Source organism: Pseudophryne corroboree, chromosome 12 (genome assembly GCF_028390025.1).
Source record: "Pseudophryne corroboree isolate aPseCor3 chromosome 12, aPseCor3.hap2, whole genome shotgun sequence".
Lineage (NCBI taxonomy): Eukaryota > Metazoa > Chordata > Amphibia > Anura > Myobatrachidae > Pseudophryne > Pseudophryne corroboree.
In genome coordinates this window covers 34,725,636-34,746,822 of record NC_086455.1, presented here as the reverse complement: position 1 = coordinate 34,746,822, position 21,187 = coordinate 34,725,636, and positions in this window count along the sequence as shown.

Genomic DNA, 21,187 nt, shown 5'->3' with positions numbered 1-21,187 from the left:
AACCAGCAAAGAGCCACATGATAATGGCTCCTTACTTATATATATCTAAGCTAAGAGCTACCTACCTTGGATCAACCCCATAATGCTCCATATGGCTTATCAGGACCTGCACCTCCACCTAATGCAGGATCCTTACTTCCTCTCACAACAGACATATATAGTGGCAGATGCTCAATTAGCTTAGTGATATCACTCAGGTTTTCCAAGGGAGGGGTATTTCTAAGTAAAAAAAAAAGCATTTTGTTTCCCTCAGCACCATGAATGATACCAGTAACCAGATTTAAATCCTACACAATATTAGAATTCAGAGATCTTGGTTACATATACAGTATTTGCTCAAATGTATGAATAAGCCCCCAAGTCACGCCAAGGCTTCTCTGTATATTGGGGGTCCCTAGCACTATATCTAGGTGCAGTGTGTGGCACCCCAAAAATCAGCATAACCAAGAAAGCCCAGATCAGCATACCAGTGAAAAAACTTTAGTGTTATTAAATTAGTGTTAGGAAACCAAAGCTATATATATATATATATATATAGAAAGTGATACAAAAATAATGAAACATAATTAAAATAATGAAGAAATAGTGTCAGTAAAGAAATTAGTGAGTGATAAGTGTTAATAGAATGTAAAGGTATGCCACACTAGAGCAATACAGCCCAGTCAATCCAGGGGCATCATACCGCACACCTCCATTACCCCAATCTAGGTCAATGATAACCCAGCAAAGAGCCACATGATAATCTAAGAGGATAAGGTAAGAGCTACCTACCTTGGAGCAACCCCATGATGCTCCATATGGCATATCAGGACCTGCAACTCCTCCTAAAGCAGGATCCTTTCGGCCTCTCACAACAGACATATATAGTGGCAGATGCTCAATTGCTTAGTGATATCACTCAGGTGCTTGCAAGGGAGGGGTATTTCTAAGCAAGAAAAAAAGGCATTTTGTTTCCCCAGCACCCTGAATGATACCAGTAACCAGATTTAAATCCTGCGCAATATTAGAATTCAGAGATCTTGGTTACATATATTTGTGCAAATGTATGAATAAGCCCCCAAGGCATGTCTTTGTAAGGGCTTGTATTTTAAAGTGCTGCTTGGATTTGTAAGTGTGAGTTGGTAACAGCAAAAGGTGAGTTCTGATTATTCTCTGTCTATCCATATAGGGATAGTAATATTGTGAGAGAAAGTTAATCTGAATCTGATTGTTTGTATCTATACTGTTTTTTTTGTGTTTGTATCTGTACTGGGTTTTTTTTTGGAGGGAAAAAAAAGTGTGAGGTGAAAAGCTAGAGGGAGGGGGTTGAATCAGGTGTGAGTAATCAGGAGGAGGAGGGGCTGACTAAAGCAGCTGTCTGAGCCTATATAATCTGTGAAAAGACTCTTTGGAGCTTGCTCTTTGTAAGGGCTTGTATTTTAAAGTGCTGCTTGGATTTGTAAGTGTGAGTTGGTTACAGCAAAAGGTGAGTTAGAATACACATATTTGCAGTACCATTAAACTTCTGGTGAGGCTGCAAGGGGCTGACCTTGTGAGTGAGTGAGTGAGTGAGTGAGAGAGTCTCTTACTTGGAGTAGCAGAGGAGCTGTGATTGTGCGTGTGTGTGAGGGGCATTTTTTTTTTAGCAGGAGCTGGAAGCCGAGTGAAAAGGAGGTGCAGTGAGCTGGAACAACTGCAACTGCTAAGTGGAGTATAGGTGCCGCAGGAGAGAGTACTACGGCTGCATAAAAGTGAAGGACTAAGAACTGCACAAAGATAGATAAGTATAAGCCAGCTTAATTATTGTATAAGTGAGATTGTTTGTCTTCTACTTTTTATTTTTGCTGCTTTTTCTTTGAGAGTAACAGGGAGTTAGACCTTACAAACAATATGGGAGGGGCTGTGATTGGGGACCTCACTCAGTGCATGTCATGCAAGATGTATGCACACCTGGAGCTACTGGCCCAGTGTGATTACATCTGCACGAGGTGTGTGCGAACGGTTGCCCTGGAAGCCCAGGTAACTGATCTAGAGCAAACCGTTACGCGACTGAGGGAGATTCACAATCTCGAGCGAAGTTTAGATAGAACGGTGGAGGAGTTGCGGGAGGGGTCACTGGTAGAAGAGGATGATGATCAGGTAGCCAGCTGGGTCACAGATAGAAGGAAGAAAAAGAGGGGGAGGCTCGACATCTCCGAACTATCAAACCCGAACAAATTTGCCCGCCTGGACGAGGAATCGTAGGATGATAGGGAAGAAATGATGGTGCCGGAGGAGACTGCTCCCTCTAGCATCCAGAGGAGCGGTCCCTCTGGCGCGGTTGGGATAAAAGATAGTGAGGTACCTAGTCAGATGGTGGTGGTAGGGGATTCTATCATCAGGAAGGCAGATAGGGCAATCTGCTACCGGGACCGTGATCGCCGTACAGTCTGTTGTCTCCCGGGTGCTCGGGTATGGCACATCGCGGACCAGGTAGATAGATTGTTGGGAGTGGCTGGGAAAGACCCGGTGGTCTTGGTGCACGTTGGCACCAATGACAAAGTTAGCGGAAGGTGGGATGTCCTTAAGAAAGACTATAGGGACTTAGGAAAGAAACTGAAGGCAAGGACATTTAAGGTAATATTCTTGGAATTATTACCTGTGCCACGCGCTAGTCCAGGGAGGCAGAGGGAGATTAGGGAGGTAAATGTGTGGCTTAGGGATTGGTGCAGGAAAGAGGGGTTTGTGTTCCTGGAACACTGGGCGGACTTCTCAGTCAGGCGCCATCTTTTTTGTCGTGACGGATTGCACCTGACTGAGGAGGGGGCAGCGGTGCTGGGGGGAAGGATGGTTAGAAGGTTGGAGGAGATTTTAAACTAGGAGCCTGGGGGGATGGTTTAGCTAGAAACTACGGGTCATGCAGTGAGAATAGTGGGGATGGCGGTAGTAAACTAAATGGGGGAGAAGTTGGGGGGAGGGTAAGGCCAGGCAGTAAGGTTACTAACATGGGTACTAAAAGAGATTTTACCAAAGCACTAACCAATGACGATTACAGGTCATCATTGCTACATAAGGTGAAAGATGTCCCTAACGCAAGGGAAAATACTTATCTTAGTTGTATGTATGTAAACGCCAGAAGTATTACTGGTAAAAAGGGTGAACTAGAAATACTTGCAGCAAGCAAACAGTATGATATTATAGTCATTACTGAAACTTGGTGGGACGAATCTCATGATTGGACAGTCAATCTAGAGGGCTATACACTGTTTAGGAGAAACAGACTAAATAAAAAGGGTGGAGGGGTGTGTCTTTACGTAAAGCCGTTTTTAAAACCAGATATATACGGGAAGATATTCAGGAGGGGACTGTAGACACTGTCGAGACATTATGGGTAGAAATTGCATGCGGGGAAAAAGGAATAAAAAAGTTAGTATTGGGTGTATGCTATAGGCCGCCTGGTATCAACGCATCTGATGAGGAATTGTTACTAAAGCAAATTGAAAGAGCATCAGGAGTAGGAGACATAGTAGTGATGGGAGATTTTAACTATCCAGAGATAAACTGGAAAAACGATTCATGTGATACTGCTAGGGGCAATATGTTTTTAAACACACTTAATGATAATTACTTAGTTCAACTAATTGAGGAACCAACTAGGTACAATGCAATCTTAGACCTGGTATTAACAAACAATGGGGATTTGGTATCAGGTATTATAGTAGGGGAACCCATAGGAAACAGCGACCACAATATGGTCACATTCAATATCAGTTTCCATAAACAGCCCTATACTGGCTCAACTAGGACTCTAAACATTAGCAAAGCAAATTTTGAAAAGATGAGGGAATTTTTCAGGGATATTGAATGGGAAGGTTTGTTTTTAGGAAAACATACTACGGAGAAATGGGAGGTACTAAAATTCCTGCTAGCTAAAAATACACTTAAATTTATTCCTACGAGCAGCAAAATAAGGAATAAAAATCATAAACCGATGTGGCTTAACAAAAAGATTAAGGAACTTATGGGCAAGAAAAGGCGAGCATTTAAAAAATACAAATCTGACGGGGAAGCAGAGTCATTTCAGCACTATAAGGAATGTAACAAAATATGCAAAAAGGAAATAAGAGCGGCTAAAGTAGAAACTGAAAAACTAGTAGCAAAGGAAAGCAAAGCGAATCCCAAAAAATTCTTTAAATACATTAATAGCAAGAGATTAAAGAAGGAGAGTATAGGCCCTTTAAAAGACAAGTTGGGAGTCTTAAGCAAAAATGATAATGACATAGCAGACACTAAAAGAGTTTTTTTCAACAGTATTTACTAGAGAGGACCCAATTCAGGGACTAACATATAATCTCAATAATGAGAATATCCCACTGATAGGTACTTATTTAAGCGAGGAAGTAGTCTGTGACTGATTAAAACATTTAAAGATTAATAAGTCACCAGGTCCCGATGGTATTCACCCAAGGGTTCTAATTGAGCTTCATTCTGAACTTGCAAAACCGCTATTTTTGATCTTTAAGGATTCAGTAATATCAGGTATGGTTCCCAAAGACTGGCGTATAGCAGAAATAGTGCCTATATTCAAAAAGGGAAGTAAAGCTGAACCAGGTAATTATAGACCAGTTAGTCTTACATCTATAGTGGGGAAAGTATTGGAAGGTATTCTAAGAGATAGTATTCAGAAGTTCCTTGAAGTCAATAAGGTCATTAAAAGGAATCAACATGGGTTTATGAAGGACAGATCCTGTCAAACCAACTTACTTGGCTTTTATGAAACAGTAAGCGCAAACCTAGATCAGGGTAAAGAGGTGGATGTAATCTTTTTAGATTTGCCAAAGCGTTCGATACTGTACCACACATGAGACTTATCTACAAGCTACAAGAATCAGGGCTAGGAAGCACAATATGCACTTGGGTCAAAAACTGGTTAGATAATAGGGAGCAGTGCGTTGTGGTTAATGCATCTTTTTCAACTTGGACTGAAGTGCTAAGTGGTGAGCCGCAAGGCTCAGTATTAGGACCGCTATTGTTCAATATTTTCATTAACGACCTAACAGAAGGTCTAGAGAGCATGGTGTCAATTTTTGCAGATGATACCAAATTGTGTAAAGTTATAAATGCGGAGGGGGATGCTGAGTCGCTTCAGAATGACTTAGTTCAATTAGAAGCTTGGGCAGCGAAATGGAGAATGCGCTTCAATACAGACAAGTGTAAGGTAATGCACTGTGGTAACAAGAACAAAAATAACACCTACCTACTAAATGGGGTAAAATTAGCGGATTCTGTACTGGAAAAGGACTTAGGTGTCCTCATAGATAGCAAACTAAGCAGTAGTACCCAAAGTAGGACTGCAGCAAAGAAGGCTAATAAGATATTAGCATGCATAAAACGGGGAATTGATGTTAGGGTCGAGAGTATTATACTCCTGTTATATAAATCACTTGTGAGGCCACACCTTGAATACTGTGTACAATTCTGGGCACCTTACTACAAAAAGGATATCCTGGAGCTAGAAAAGGTTCAAAGGCGGGCAACCAAACTAATTAAGGGTATGGAGATGCTGGAATACGAGGAAAGGCTTGCAAGACTAGGCATGTTTACACTGGAAAAGAGTAGATTAAGAGGGGACATGATCAACATTTACAAATATATAAGGGGACAATATACAGATCTTGCGCAGGACCTGTTTTTGGTTAGATCAACACAGAGAACTTGTGGACACTCGCTCAGGTTAGAGGAGAGGAGATTCCACACAATACGGCGTAAAGGCTTTTTTACGGTAAGGACGATACGTGTTTGGAATTCCCTGCCTGAGGGAGTTGTAATGGCCAACTCAGTCAACACCTTTAAGAATGGGTTAGATAAATTCCTAATGGATAAGTATATCCGGGGTTACGGGCATAGTCACGCAAGACGGTTATTATAAAAAAGAGGGGTTAATCAGAATGGCAGTCAGCAACTTCAGTCAAAATTTTATACAAAATAATCGTGCATAGGAGACCACAAATAGGTTGAACCCGATGGACAATTGTCTTTTTTCAACCTTAGATACTATGTTACAATGTTACTATGTTACTATTTAGGTGCAGGGTGTGGCACCCCACAAATCAGCATAAGCTGGAAAACCGAGGGCAGCATACCAGTGAAAAAACTATAGTGTTAATAAATTAGTGTTAGGAAATCGAAGCTATATATAGAAAGTGATACAAAAATAATAAGATGTAATTAAAATAATGAAGAAATAGTGTTAGTAAAGAAATTAGTGAGGGAATAAACTCTATAAGTTCTTCATATAACTTTTTGCAGATTTCACTCCTATCTAAAGTCAATTGATACATCAATTTAAAACCTGAATGTTTATTCTTGGTATAAAAGCAAATATTCTCATGACAATTACAGAGAATTTGCATACATTTCCATAAATGGTAACATATAAAACAGCCCAAATATAGGAGATACAAATTTAATTATAACTTAATCCTTACGGGTGTGAGCTCATAGGTGATTGTCCCCTATGATGGATGCAGGCTGATGATGACGACCCTATGCATTTCGTCCACATGCAGGACTTCATCAGGAGTGTGGCTCAAAGAAAAATTGAATTCTATGCACAATTAGAGTTAAAGATTTGTTTTTTCTTCTTTTCACTTAACCGGAATGAAATCTCCAAATCAACCTTAATGGGCCGGATGGATCTTCATAGCAATGTGAATACAGAGACGTATCATATACTCTCAATAGGTGAGAAATCAATAGGACTCTATTTCTCCTGAGTGTGTGTCTATCCCTCTGTTAGTAATTAACTATACAGATGGAGCCTCGCTCATCTTGGCTTCTGTGCTGTGCCTAGGTGCACCAAGGCTTCTTAGCATAAGCCTTTCATCTATTGTTCTCAGCTGCAATACAATATATAGAGAACTATATAGCAGGGGATTAAGTCATTACAGCAGGGGATTAAGTCATTACAGCAGGGGATTAAGTCATTACAGCAGGGGTTTAAATCCGACTGCCCTGGCTCAGTTAATCCTATTAAAGGAATAGATGAGGAGGGCTCCATCTGTATATATAAGCACAGAAGGGCACTCTCCAATGTTTATTTTTAGACCACAAAGTTGTCAAATCACAGTCAAAAAATGCTATTATTATTATTATTATTATTATTGTTATCACTACCCAGTGAATAAAAATACACTTATACAGCATTGCATATTCAGTATGATATCATCCAAGGATTTGCAAGACATACTTAGGATATTGGGGCAGATGTATTAACCTGGAGAAGGCATAAGGAAGTGATAAACCAGTGATATGTGCAAGGTGATAAAGGCACCAGCCAATCAGATCCTTACTGTTAATTTACATATTGGAGCTGATTGGCTGGTGCCTTTATCACCTTGCACATATCACTGGTTTATCACTTCCTTATGCCTTCTCCAGGTTAATACATCTGCCCCATTATTTCCATCGCTTCATATACAGTATACATTTTATCATCTGGCTTTTATTGCTATCCAACAACTGCAGAAAAGTCATGTTTCTCTTGCACTTGCACCATTTTCCCCAAGCATCACTAGGAAGATGGTGCTGGCCAAGAAGGAGGGACCTGCTTTCTGCAGGCAAGGTAAGAAGCGGGTGCACTCCACCTTCACGGCCCCACAATTATAAATTTTTTACTTTCTGTTATTTTTCGGGGGACTAGACATGCCACTTTTTTTAGGCAAGTCCCCATTCATTAACAGGGCCCGGCGTGGCTCTCTAGGCCCCTGTCCTCGGGGGGAAACATGTACACCTTACTTTTTATACCCAGCCAGAAGGGTAGGACATAGGGGGTCATTCCGAGTTGATCGTAGCTGTGGTCCCCGGCCCGCAGTGGCTGTGTGTGATGTCACGCATCCGCCGCAGCCCGCCCCCCAATGGTCCGGCCATGCCTGTGTTGGCCGGACCGCTCCCCCTAAAAGGCGGCTTAACGCCGCTGTCCAGCCCCCTCCCGCCCAGCAACCGCCTCTGTCTCAGAGGCGATCGCTAGGCAACAATGGCACTTCAGCGCCGGTGCGTGCACAGTTCCGACCCGATTGCTGCACTGCAACAAACTGCAGCGAGCGATCGGGTCGGAATGACCCCCATGGCACATACTGCAGTGCACGTCAATCCAGTTCTTTTTTTTATTTTTATAAAACACAAAAAACAAAACTGTAGTATAAAAAGCAGATATTTAGAAAGGCCTCCATTATAAATTGTTTTACATCATTGATTATTTTTCCTAGGAATATTATCACTGAATTTGTTTGTTTCAAGTTGATTCTCCAATCTATTTCTGAAATTATATTATGTTGATTTCTATTAATTTTCTGTTTAGCTGCTTGCAGAGAGTGCACAATGAATACTGATTACATATTATGTGGATTAGCACATTTAAGGCAGAATAATAGAGTCATATTTTCAGAGGGTTTCAAATCTTAGCAGAAAAACAACATGTGTATCATTAATAGTCAACTTGAAAAGGTCATTGGCAATACACAGTAGTAGTGTTTGTTACACATTCCTCACTGGACTTATCACATTGCAATAACCTTCAGATTTGTTACGCCTTAGGGCTGGGTTCTTGGAAATGAATTGGAACATAAGGAAGCTTATTTTAAGCAGTTTTTATTTGTTCTATTTTTACAACAATAAATGTATTTTCAGAGCTCCCCCATTTAAAAACCAGTGTCAGTTTCACATAAATCAATCCAGTGTTTTTTTTATAGCAATACTTAACGTAAATCATAGATAAATAAAATATAGTGTAGCCTAAATAAATCATACCTTGCAAACATATTTGTGTTTAGGTACATAAAAATGTTCAATAATATATTGTATAGGCTAGTGTTTTTAACATTACAATATTTACCAAAGATTTTCACATTGGATTATTTTTCACCCCCATTCCCACCAATATAATGCTGACAAATGTATTTTCGTTGTGTAATATATACTGTATATATATATATATATATATATATATATATATTTATTTAGCTTTGTAAATGGAACCTATAGCCTGTTATCAGTGGAGAGTTAAGTGTGTGAACAGTTTTTGCTCTGGAGTGTCCCTGCGGAACGCATGAAAACTGAATATTTTATTAAAAACACATTGCAGCAATGTTATATCACATCTGTGAACCTTTGGGGAAAAGGAAATTAAGAAAAAAAGGTGGAGCTGATTCTGAATCGCAATTGACAATGTGGACATATAGGGGCAGATGTATTAAGCCCAGAGAAGTGATAAAGCAGTGATAAGTGCAAGGTGAAAACGCACCAGACAATCAGCTCCAATATGTAAATGGACAGTTAGAAGCTGATTGGCTGGTGCATTACCACCTTCCACTTATTACAGCTTTATCACTTCTCCAGGCTTAATACATCTGCCCCTGTATCTTGCAGATTTTGCGCCATATCAGAATGAAATACATGGATGGAGTTTGCTAGTGCATATGGGGGGTAATTCCAAGTTGATCGTAGCAGGAAATTTTTTAGCAATTGGGCAAAACCATGTGCACTGCAGGGGGGGCAGATATAACATGTGCAGAGAGAGTTAGATTTGGGTGGGGTGTGTTCAATCTGTAATCTAATTTGCAGTGTAAACATAAAGCAGCCAGTATTTACCCTGCACAGAAATAAAATAACCCACCCAAATCTAACTCTCTCTGCAAATGTTATATCTGCCACACCTGCAGTGCACATGGTTTTGCCCAATTGCTAACTTTCTTGCTGCTGCGATCAACTCAGAATTACCCCCCTGGACTGATCCTTATTTTCAGAGCCACATTAAAGGTCACATGGGCCTAAGGCTGAGAATGAAGGGCCTATTGTGACAAGCAGAGAAGGTGTGATCAGTGCTGTGATGGTGTGGCCATTGCTGCATGGGTGTGGCTAGTGTTGTGTGGCTGTGGACAGTGTTCACACCAATATCTCGGCGGTTGGTTCTCATCATGTTGCCATGACGATGGTCCTATTTTTATGTGGAGGCCTGAAGCTGTAGTCCCATCTTCCTCATTGGTAATCTGGCCCTGCTTACTTTGATTGACCACACTAGCTGTGAAATTGACATAACTGGGTCTGGACAGTAACTGGGTGCCAACATTGTGAGCTAATGTATCTGTTCCATTTAGTAGCAGTGTCATGGGAGTGTTGCACTCAATCTAGCACGATGATAGAGATGAGCTGCCTGTTTCAGATGGAGCCTTTCTTCTCAGCATAGAGTGAGTACAAATCCAAATAATGATGATAACTGCTGCAGATGGCAAAATAGTGGGCGGGAGAGGATTACACGTGTACACACAATTTGCTGTAAACACAGGTGGCTTTTCTAGTTCCAGGATATCCTTCTTGTAGTATTTTGCCCATAGTTGTGCACTGTATTCGAGATGTGGCCTCACTAGTGATTTATATAATGTGAGTATAACACTCTCACCCATTGCATCAATTCCCCACTGTATGTATACTAATACCTTGTTTGCCGTTTTTGCTGCAATCCTACTTTGGGTACTACTGCTAAGTTTGTTATCTATGTGAACACCTAAATCTTTTTCCAGTAAAGAATCCCCTAGTTTCCCCCCATTTAGTATGTAGGTACTAGGTAGTATATTAGTTCTTACTACCACAGTGCATTACCTTACATTTGTCTGTATTGAACCAGTTTAACTAAGTTGTTCTGAAGAGACTCAGCATCCTCCACCGGATTTATAACCTTACATAATTTTGTATCATCTGCAAAAATTGACACCAATGCTCTCTAGACCTACTTCTAGATCATTTATGAAAATGTAATGTCAGGCAATAGGATGCAAGAGCAGCTTCTGCTGATTAAAATGATATGCAGCATGGGCATATTCTGTGTGTGACTGCGGCATTATTGTATATGGTCGCACCTGCCATTGAGCTCTGCAACAGAGGTGTGTCTGAGTATGCATCCATATCTAATTATATCTAACTGAGATTATTATTATATTATTATTATTACTACATAAACTCTGCTTGATATTTACTTACTCAACATTCTCACCCACACATTCCCTATTCAAGGGTACAGTGTTTTAAGTAACCCATATGCAAAAATCCTAAGAATTCAACGGATTGATGCTTTGCTTTTGCGCCTTAACACAAACTGCAGCTGAGATAACAACTCTCAAGGGTACCAATTAGCAAATACAAAGAAGAACAGGAGTGGTCCTCCAGCGCTGATTGTATAACACTCTTCAAAAATGTATCTAAACCATTGATTGAAGACTTGACAACTGATTCAACCATCACAGGAAAATGTCAACTGAATCAAATTTCCATTCGTTGGATGTACCTTACTTACCGACGGTCAGTAAGATTCACCCATATAACGGTATCTTTTCCTATGTCATCTTATTGGACATCATAAGGTCATATGAAAATTCACTCACTGTTATTATGAGCCCTATGTTCATCAAAAGGTTTCTTTTTGACTGCACCAGCGGAATCTTCAGACCATATCAAGGAATTCTCAGATACTGGATCTCCATAAAAATGAATTTATTCCATAAAACAATTCTCCCTCTGTGGATGCGGATGTGAACATTTTCATATGACTTTTTTTAAGAGTGTTATACAATTAGCGCTGGTGGACCACTCCTGTTCTTCTTTGCATATGCAAAAATGCCCGTTTCCAAGATGTATGCAAATGCTTTCACAGCTGAGAATTTGTATGCAGCAGCTCTGGAAATATATCCAAATGTTGCGGCCGAGAGATGTATAGAGACACCAGTAATCGGTGTCTTTGACTTGTTGCTTACATACTAAGATGCCACCATCGGTGAATGTCGGGCATCTGAGTAACTCAATGGTCGTGCAGCATAGATGCTGGAAGAAACACGCCAGAGTAATTTGTACTGTGTAGAGGATAGCAGTTGCAAGCAGTAGCACACCCCCAAAAAGGTCATGGCCAGGGGCGACTCCAGAGGTGGGTCTACAGCACAGTCCACAGTTCATATAGGTGAATCACACCAACTGCTAGTGCGTCGGTTTGGGATGACAGTTGGTGGCAGTTGGTCGGCTCCTGTATTTGAATTTTGGACTGTGCTGCAGCGCCACCTCTGGAACCACCGCTGGTCATGACTTGCCTGCATTCAGTCACCACTCCCCGTTGCCTTCCCTGACTACTTCCTGACTGCCAATCGCTTTGCAAAGAAATCCTCTCTGTTACCACCGTGGCAAGTCTAACTTGATTTGTGCCACATGCGCACTGGCCACTCCCACATAGCATTGGCTACACCCACACAGCATTGGGCAAAGCTCCGTCACTCCCCACAATAGACTCCTGATCATTTTAAGACCCAGGCCCATGCGGCTCTTAAACTATTTAGCCCATAGATTTAACGCAGCTAACATGGTTTTACCTATTAAAATATTTGCTTGTGAAATCTACTGTATAGGCTAAATCAGCAGAATTGTGATTGTTGTAATAGCCTTCAACTCACTGATAAATTATGTAAGAGCCCTAATGCTAAACAAGGCCCACTTAGATTTTTTAGGTTTTTGTTGTGTTCAGTAACCATAATTAATTTAGATTTTTCTATTGTATTGGTGATTATTTAGTAGTTCTGGCAGTGACTTAACAATGGTTGCTATGTTGCTAAAATATTATAGTAGAACATTGTTACAATGGGGGATCAGATTCTTTTTGTAATGGTGTAATGGTGTACTGTAGTCTGTAGGGGAGTCAGTCTCGCCGAGAGGGGAAGATGTACTCTTTACCCAGGCCTGTTGGAGGGGTCCAGAAGGGTCCCAGGTCCCGCTGCCCCCCTTCCTCCTTCCTGTTGCAGAGAGCCATGCAGGGAGACAAAGAAATGACTGCGGCTGCAGTAGCCTCTCTCCCCAGCCCAGCACACACAGCTTCCCTGCTTGAGGGAGCGAGTGAGCACGCTTGCACTCCACCACCTGACGCCCACTGGATTGAACACTGGTGCCCCCATGTGCGGCCCTCAGAGCCGCTTTGCTGTTGCATGTGAAACGTCTCATCTCATTTTATTAAAGAGGGGGGGGGGGTCTAGCCTCACCTCCCCAATTGGCCACGCCTCCTCCTTGTACCAGGGTCCGGTAAAACTGTTGGTGCCCCTGACGGGAGCACAACCTATTTGTTGATAAACTATCTATCATTGGCCCTCATTCCGAGTTGTTCGCTCGTTGCCGATTTTCGCAGCGCAGCGTTCAAGTGAAAAATCAGCAATTATGCGCATGGTGCGCAGCGCGCATGCACTAAGTACTTTCACACAAAAAACTTTGTAGTTTTACCCAAGCTCCAGCGACGTTTTTCAGTCGCTCGAGTGTTCGCAGTATGATTGACAGGAAGAGGGTGTTTCTGGGCGGCAACTCTGAGTTTTCAGGGAGCGTGCTAAAAAACGCAGGCATGCCAGGCAAAAACGCAGGAGTGGCTGGAGAAACGGGGGAGTGGCTGGCCGAACGCAGGGCGTGTTTGTGACGTCAAACCAGGAACTAAACTGACTGAGGTGATCGCAACCTAGGAGTAGGTCTGGAGCTACTCAGAAACTGCAGGAATTATTTAGTAGCAATTCTGCTAATCTTTCGTTCGCAATTCTGCTAAACTAAGATACACTCCCAGAGGGCGGCGGCCTAGCGTGTGCAATGCTGCTAAAAGCAGCTAGCGAGCGAACAACTCGGAATGACCACCATTATTTCTATATTTTTATTACAAATGTAACATTCACATTTATTAATAACCAATGTATTTATATACAAATAAAATAGAGCTGTACCATTTTAAGATGTATTATATTCAATATTGTGCATACTTATAAAGTGATACATTTCTTTATAAAACAGTAAGACAAAAATAACATACAGCAATCTGTTGCATGTAACAGCCATAACTATGAAAGTGCCATCTAACTGTAATATAAACTGCAGGTCAAACTTATCTGTCTAGAGAGAAGACAAATCACCCTGTGCGGTGAAATTTAAATATCTATTATAATTCACATACATCAATCTGAAACGGAAAGATATGTTAGACTTGCTGCTCCATAAATCTAGCTTATCTCTTCTTGTTACACTGAATAAAAATGTGAAAGTAGAAAGTTTTACATTGGAAAAGTTTTTTGTTTTTTTTCTGAAAATCATAGGATTGTTATGAGAGATGGAAGGCTTGTGTAGCAGCTGTGTCATAAGTATTTACTTATGCTAAATAATGCAGAGATAAAGGAGAGACATTTCACTTACCTTGTTGAGCATTACATTCTTGTCCCTGTGGCACTGATTACATCTCATCTTGCAGATGCATAACTTTCTACCAACTGGGGGCTCTGTTCTTATGGCTGGGTCGATAAAAAGTGAATTTACCTTGACTCTCTCTTTATACCTCCATTTATTCTATTGTGTGGGAGATATACCATGGCAGGCTGGCAGCACTGCACAATGGGGGTCATTCCGAGTTGATCGCTCACTAGCAGTTTTTAGCAGCCATGCAAACGCTATGCCGCCGAGTGTATTTTAGCTTAGCAGAAGTGCGAACGCATGTGCAGCCAAGCTCTGCAAAAAAAGTTTGTGCAGTTTCAGAGTAGCTGTGAACCTACTCAGCGCTTGCGATCACTTCAGCCTATTCGTGTTCGGATTTGATGTCATACACCCGCCCAGCGAACGCCCAGCCACGCCTGTGTTTTTTCAGCCACGCCTGCCTTTTCTCATACGTCCTATAGGATGCTGGGGACTCCAAAAGGACCATGGGGTATAGACGGATCCGCAGGAGCCTGGGCACACTATAAAGACTTAAACTGGGTGTGAACTGGCTCCTCCCTCTATGCCGCTCCTCCAGACCTCAGTTAGACTTTGTGCCCAGGAGTGATGGGTCACACACTAGGGGAGCTCTCCTGAGTTTCTCTAAAGACTTTATTGTTAGGTTTTTTATTTTCAGGTAGACCTGCTGGCTACAGGCTCCCTGCATCGTGGGAGTGAGGGGAGAGAAGCAGGACCCACTTCTTCTTAGTTTAAAGGCTCTGCTTCTCGGCTACTGGACACCATTAGCTCCAGACGGTTCGATCGCTTGGTGCACCTAGCTGCTTGTTCCCGGAGCCACGCCGTCAATCCCCTCACGAAAGCCAGAAGAAAGAAGCCGGGTGAGTATTGGAAGAAAAGAAGACTTCAGTGACGGCAGAAGACTTCAGTAACGGAGGTAACAGCAGCAGTAGGGCTGCGCTCCATGCTCCCACACACCAATGTCTCTGGCAGGGTGCAGGGCGCTGGGGGGGAGCGCCCTGGGGGCATGTTGCTGACGGTCTATAATGCTGGCGGAGGACATATTACGGTGCCTGGGCACAGCGTATGTACACCCCGCCAGCGTGTCGCAGGGGGGAGAGACAGCGGTAGCGCTGCGCTCCTGGCTCCCGCGCTTTCCATCACCTGCAGGGTGCAGGGCGCTGGGGGGGGGAGCGCCCTGGGCAGCATATAATAAAATCAGTAATATCACTGGCGGGGGGACATACTTCGGTGCCCACCCCGCCAGTGCGTCGTGAACGGGAGGGAGCAGCAGCGGTAGCGCTGCACTCCCGGCTCCCGCACTCCACCGGGCCTGCAGGGTGCAGGGCGCTGGGGGGAGCGCCCTGGGTAACATTTAAAAACTGTAATCACTGACGGGGGGACATGCTTCAGCACCCGCCCCGCCAGTGCACCGCGAACGGGAGGGAGAAGCAGCGGTAGCGCTGCGCTCTCTGCTCCCGCTCCCCGTCGGCCTCCAGGGTGCAGGGCACTGCGGGGGAGCGCCCTGACCGGCATTGATAAAAGGATCCCGGGCGGGGGAACCATACCCGGACAGCGGGTGTCTTCGCCCCGCCGGGAGACCGCAGCGTGCACGCTGCGGTCCATAGCTCCCACACACCAACGGCTTCCGTGGGTGCAGGGCGCAGGAGGGTCACCCTGGGCTGCGGTGGGACAAAAAGTAAGTTATACAGGGGGTTACCCCCTGTATATAGGGTCCCCAGCTAGTTTTAGGGGGTTATATATTTAAATATATATTTATATTTATTTAATTGAGCGGGCGTAAGCGCGCCGGGAGGGGGCGGAGCTTAGCCCTCACAGAGGAGTCAGCGCCATTTTCCTGAGGTCCCCACCAGGATTTACTGTATAGTAAGAAGGAGGGGGGGGGGGGCACAGAGTGTTTAATGCTATATGGGTGTCATATAGCATTATGTTTAATAATGGACGCATAATCCTTGTTGTGATACATAAACTCACTGTTTCCCTGTGTTTTACCCACTATCGGTTAGTCGACATATGTCGACAGGTGTTAGGGCTTTGTCACAAGCTGCTGTGGGGATAACTGTCGGCTTCGCCGACGCTTCGCGGTACTTGATTAAAAAAAAAATTAAGTATTAGCAGGTTGGTTTTGTGTGCTTGAAAACAAGTCAACGCGCTAGGGGAGACACAGTTGTTGGTGGATGCCCTGTCGGCATCAACGGTTTTTCCGGGGTAGAAAAATGAACAGGCTGTTATTGCCTTGTACCTGTATTGGTATATATATATATGTATATATTTATAGGTATATGTGGGGGGAGTGTTATTGAAATTGTATATGTATACTTCCCTCAGACCCCTCGGGGTTCTAAGATTATTATTATTTTTTGCCCGCTTACTACTCCTTGCTGTCAACATTTACTCAGTTTCTGTCGACCATAACGTTCCTGGTAGATCCACATCGGGGGCACGTCAGTACATGGTCATACACATTCACAACACATTGCTGGGACCTGACGGGTCTGGACAATCCACTTGCGTATAGGTTATATCTATATGTATATATATGTAGATATATATTTATATATGCATGGTTAGGATATGTGTGTTTTATTGTGTATTATGTATATCCATGAATGCTAAGATAATGGTATTCTTCTCATGTGCTGATCGCTCTGTTGATTAAGCTCTAGATTGGTTGTGACGAGTTGGTTTTCGATCCTCTCAAGGAGTCCGAATATTATTCTCTTCACGACGCCGAGAGAACATTACGGCAGTCAACTCCTTGTCGACACAGAGCCCAGTCGCAAAGGATCATACACAGGAAGCTAAGTGATATTTTATTTCTATACTTTGGCCTTATTTGCATTGCATGCACATGAGGGAGGGTTGTATTCGGGTAGGCATCCGATAGAATTACCCTACCCAGAGTGGGTAAGCTTGCTTATGTTGATTCTACTTATAACATTGCAGCAGGCTGCCACGTGACAGCAGGAGGTGTAGCCGGGAAAATGCTGAGGTTGTCTCCGAGAGATACTCGGGGGAGGTATACAGCTGTTTGGTGAGCCCTCTGTTCAGTCACTCTCGGCGGATACACCTGGTAAGTCTACCTTCGGGAGTTAGCCTCCTTCACAACGGTTGGTGATGCATTCTTTTGTGGGATGCAGTCGTTTTAACCGGTTCGATACCGTTCTTTTTTCCTTTTCTGTGCAGACAGTGGAAGGTTGGAAGGTAAGAGTTCTGCAGCCTTGGTAGGTTCGCAGAAGTGGATATCGTTTTCTGTTTCCAACACATCCACCACTTGTCGCTGAGTCTATCTGGCTAGTTCCCACTTTGGTGAGCGCTAGTCTAATAATTTCAGTTAGTCCAGGAATGGACTAAGACTTGTGAGTTATTTATAGAATCAAAAGGGGGAGCTTTCTGAGTTACGGTTGTCCCCTTACTGTTTTTTTCTAATGGATCTTGCCATTCCCCTCTGGTTGGGGAGGTAGTATTCTCCGTCATACAGAGGTGCGTCAGGTTCAGGACATTGTCCGGTTGTCCCTGTATAAAGGTGCAAATCGTTGTTTCTCTCTGACTGTTCTTCGACACAGGGATTGGCTGTTGTTCCCACCGACACAGTTGTCGGAGGGGGGTTTCAGAGTAGATACTGCCCGGTTAATGCTCTGGGTTTTTTCCTGTGGAAAGAGGTCTGAGGATACATAGTTGGATCAGCTTTGCTGGGACACTTCATCAATATGTTCGGTTACTAAAACAGATGGGTGCAGCCTACGAGGCCTGTTTTGGTGAGCACGTCTACTGCCAGAGTGGCTTTCAAGGGGCCAGTTGAAATTGTGGTCCGCGTTTCACCTGCACATGCACCGGACTATAATCCTAAAGGCCAGGACATCACTCCTGTGGTGTCTGCTCGGTTCTCTCCTTCTAGAGGGATGAAGGTTCGGGATCCAAGGTTAGATCCTGGTATCCGTGCATAACGATCTCCGAGGCTGGAGAGCAGGCCTTGCAAGGGTCGTATTTCCAGAGGTTAAGGTTAAGTTGGAAAGCTTCTCTGCAATAAGCTTTCTTGATTTATAAGATATTTTCGACGAACGTATTCTTCGTGTTCGGCCCATGTTAGTTCTGCCAGACCACTTATCAGCAATGGCGTGAGTAAGCCGCTATGATGGAACAAGGAGCAAAGCGGCAATGGCAGAAGATGCACAGTTTTGCCGTGGGGCAAAAAGTCTGGTAATATTCGTTCCGGTGGTTGGCGAAGGAGAAATAGATTTCCTCTGCTGACGTGATCTCCATCCGGGGAAAAATTCAGTCATCGTCGAGAAGTTTTCACAGACGTGACAACTTTTGTGGAGGGTCGCAATTGGTCATGTTGGTGTCTCGCTTCAACGAGAGGCCTCAGGCAAGGGACACCCTCGTGACACCGTGGGTGTTTTTAGTCGGTCTATGTGGCCTCGCCTATTTCATTTTTTCGGAAGGTGATAAACGTAAGAAGAACATAGATTCAGGCGATCCTCTCGGATCTGATTTAGCCAAGTAGGTTTTGCTATCCAGTTCATGATTTGCTCATGGGAGTTTCCTGCCCTCTTCCTTTACGTGAGGAACTGTTACAACTAGATCAGGGCGTGTATCAAGACTTACCGCGACTGCGCCTGACGGCGTGGCGGTTGAATGCCATATTCTAAGCCGGAAGGATGTTCTCAGTGAAGCCGTTTCCTCAATGTTTTAGGCTAGGACAGAAGTAACAGCAAAACCTTTCCGCCGTGGTTGGCGTATTTCTGTGTCTTGGTGTGAATCCAGGATGGTTCCTACGGAAGACTTTCTGCTATGTCGTTCTTATCCATACTTACAAGCCATTGTGGATGCAGGCCTACAGTTAGGCTCCATTTCGGGGCAGTATGGCCTTATTATTTTCTAAAAAAAATAAAAGAATTCTCTCTTGGAAAGTGGTCATGCTATTGGCTTTGGCGTCCGTAAGGTGGGTGTCAGACGTGGTGGGTTTGTCTCACAAGAGCCTTGTTTGATCTTCCAGGTAGACAGCGAGGACTCGTGAACTCGGATTGTAGTTCTACCAAAGAGTGGTTTCTGGGTTTCGCAGAAAACAGTCTATTTTTGATGCCGGTGGTTCCTTCGGCATTAGCTGATTCAAAGTCTTTCGGTGTTACTGGGGATTTGAGTATTTAGGTTGCCAATTTGGCTTAGTTTGGAGAAATAGAGGCTCTGTTTCTCCGGTATGCTCCCAACATGCTTGGGGCGACTGTAGTATGCTGTCTGTTACACGCTGAATCTGTGATACAATTTGGCATGTTGTTCGATGGTTGGATTGGCGTGACCGAAGTCGGTGCAAGCACATTCTAATGGAAAGATGGGCTCTTCTTGGGGGGATGCCCGAGGAGTCTAGGCGGTTCAACTTTGCCGAGCGGATTATTGGTCGGGATCAAATGCTTTTGCTATGCTCTACGAGTTTGATAGCATGATTGTTGGGGGACCTTTTTTGTTTGCTCATTCGGTGCTGCAGAGTCGTCCGCACTCTCCCGCCCGTTTTGGAGCTTTGGTATAAACCCCATGGTCCTTTTGGAGTCCCCAGCATCCTCTAGGACGTATGAGAAATTAGGATTTTGGTACCTACCGGTAAATCCTTTTCTCTTAGTCCGTAGAGGATGCTGGGCACCCGTCCAGTGCGTACGGTGTCTGCAGTTAGTGTTTTTGGTTGCACCCTGGTGGTGTGTCTTCTCTGTCAGGCGGTTGCTACCGTTTTTTTCATGCCATGGCATGCGGGGTCTAATTTTTGCTTATGTGGACACACGGTTTGTGTTGCATATTCTCTCAGCATATGGCTGTGTTTTGTTCATGCTGTGGGCTGGTATTCTACTGAATGCCACGTTCTACGGTGTGTTTGAGGTGTGAGCTGGTAGGACACTCACCGTGTTTATAACAATAAATTCTTTCCTCGAAATGTCCATCTCTCCTGGGCACAGTTTTCTAACTAAGGTCTGGAGGAGGGGCATAGAGGGAGGAGCCAGTTCACACCCAGTTTAAGTCTTTATAGTGTGCCCAGGCTCCTGCGGATCCATCTATACCCCATGGTCCTTTTGGAGTCCCCAGCATCCTCTACGGACTAAGAGAAAAGGATTTACCGGTAAGTACCAAAATCCTATTTTTTCAGACACGCCAGACACGCAAACACTCAATGAAAACGGTCAGTTGACACCCAGAAACGCCCCCTTCCTGTCAATCTTCTTGTGGCCGTCAGTGCGAAGAAAAACTTCGCTAGATCCTGAGCACAACCACAAAGGGCTTTGTACCCGTACGTCGCGCGTGCGCATGGTGGGGCATATGCATGCACAGAAATGCAATTTTTTCACCTGATCGCTGAAAAATCGAAAATCGGCAGCGAGCGATCAACTCGGAATGACCAAAAAATGTGTTAAGGAAGCAGCGCTAATATGGGCAGTAAAATTTATCAGTTTGGTTTTTTTTTATTTTTACTTCAAATCATACTAAAAAATACAATTAAAAAACATTAACCCATCTTTGTTGATACCAAACATTACTCTGTTCATAAATGACTAATATGCTTTAAAACATCCTATGCAGTGACGTAACCTGTACAATAGTACAAAGCAGAACTGGACTGGCCATCCAGCACTTCAGAAAAAATGCCAGGCGGGGGGATGGCGTAATGGGTCGGTCTGGCCTAAAAGCCTGTCTGAGTAGCTCTGCTTGGTCGCACAGCGGCCCTCATTCCGAGTTGTTCGCTCGCTAGCTGCTTTTAGCAGCATTGCACACGCTAAGCCGCCGCCTACTGGGAGTGAATCTTAGCTTAGCAAAATTGCGAACGAACGATTCTCAAAATTGAGAATAGAAATTTCTAAGCAGTTTCTGAGTAGCTCGATACTTACTCTTCCACTGCCATCAGTTCAGTCAGTTTCGTTCCTGGTTTGACGTCACAAACACACCCAGCGTTCGCCCAGACACTCCC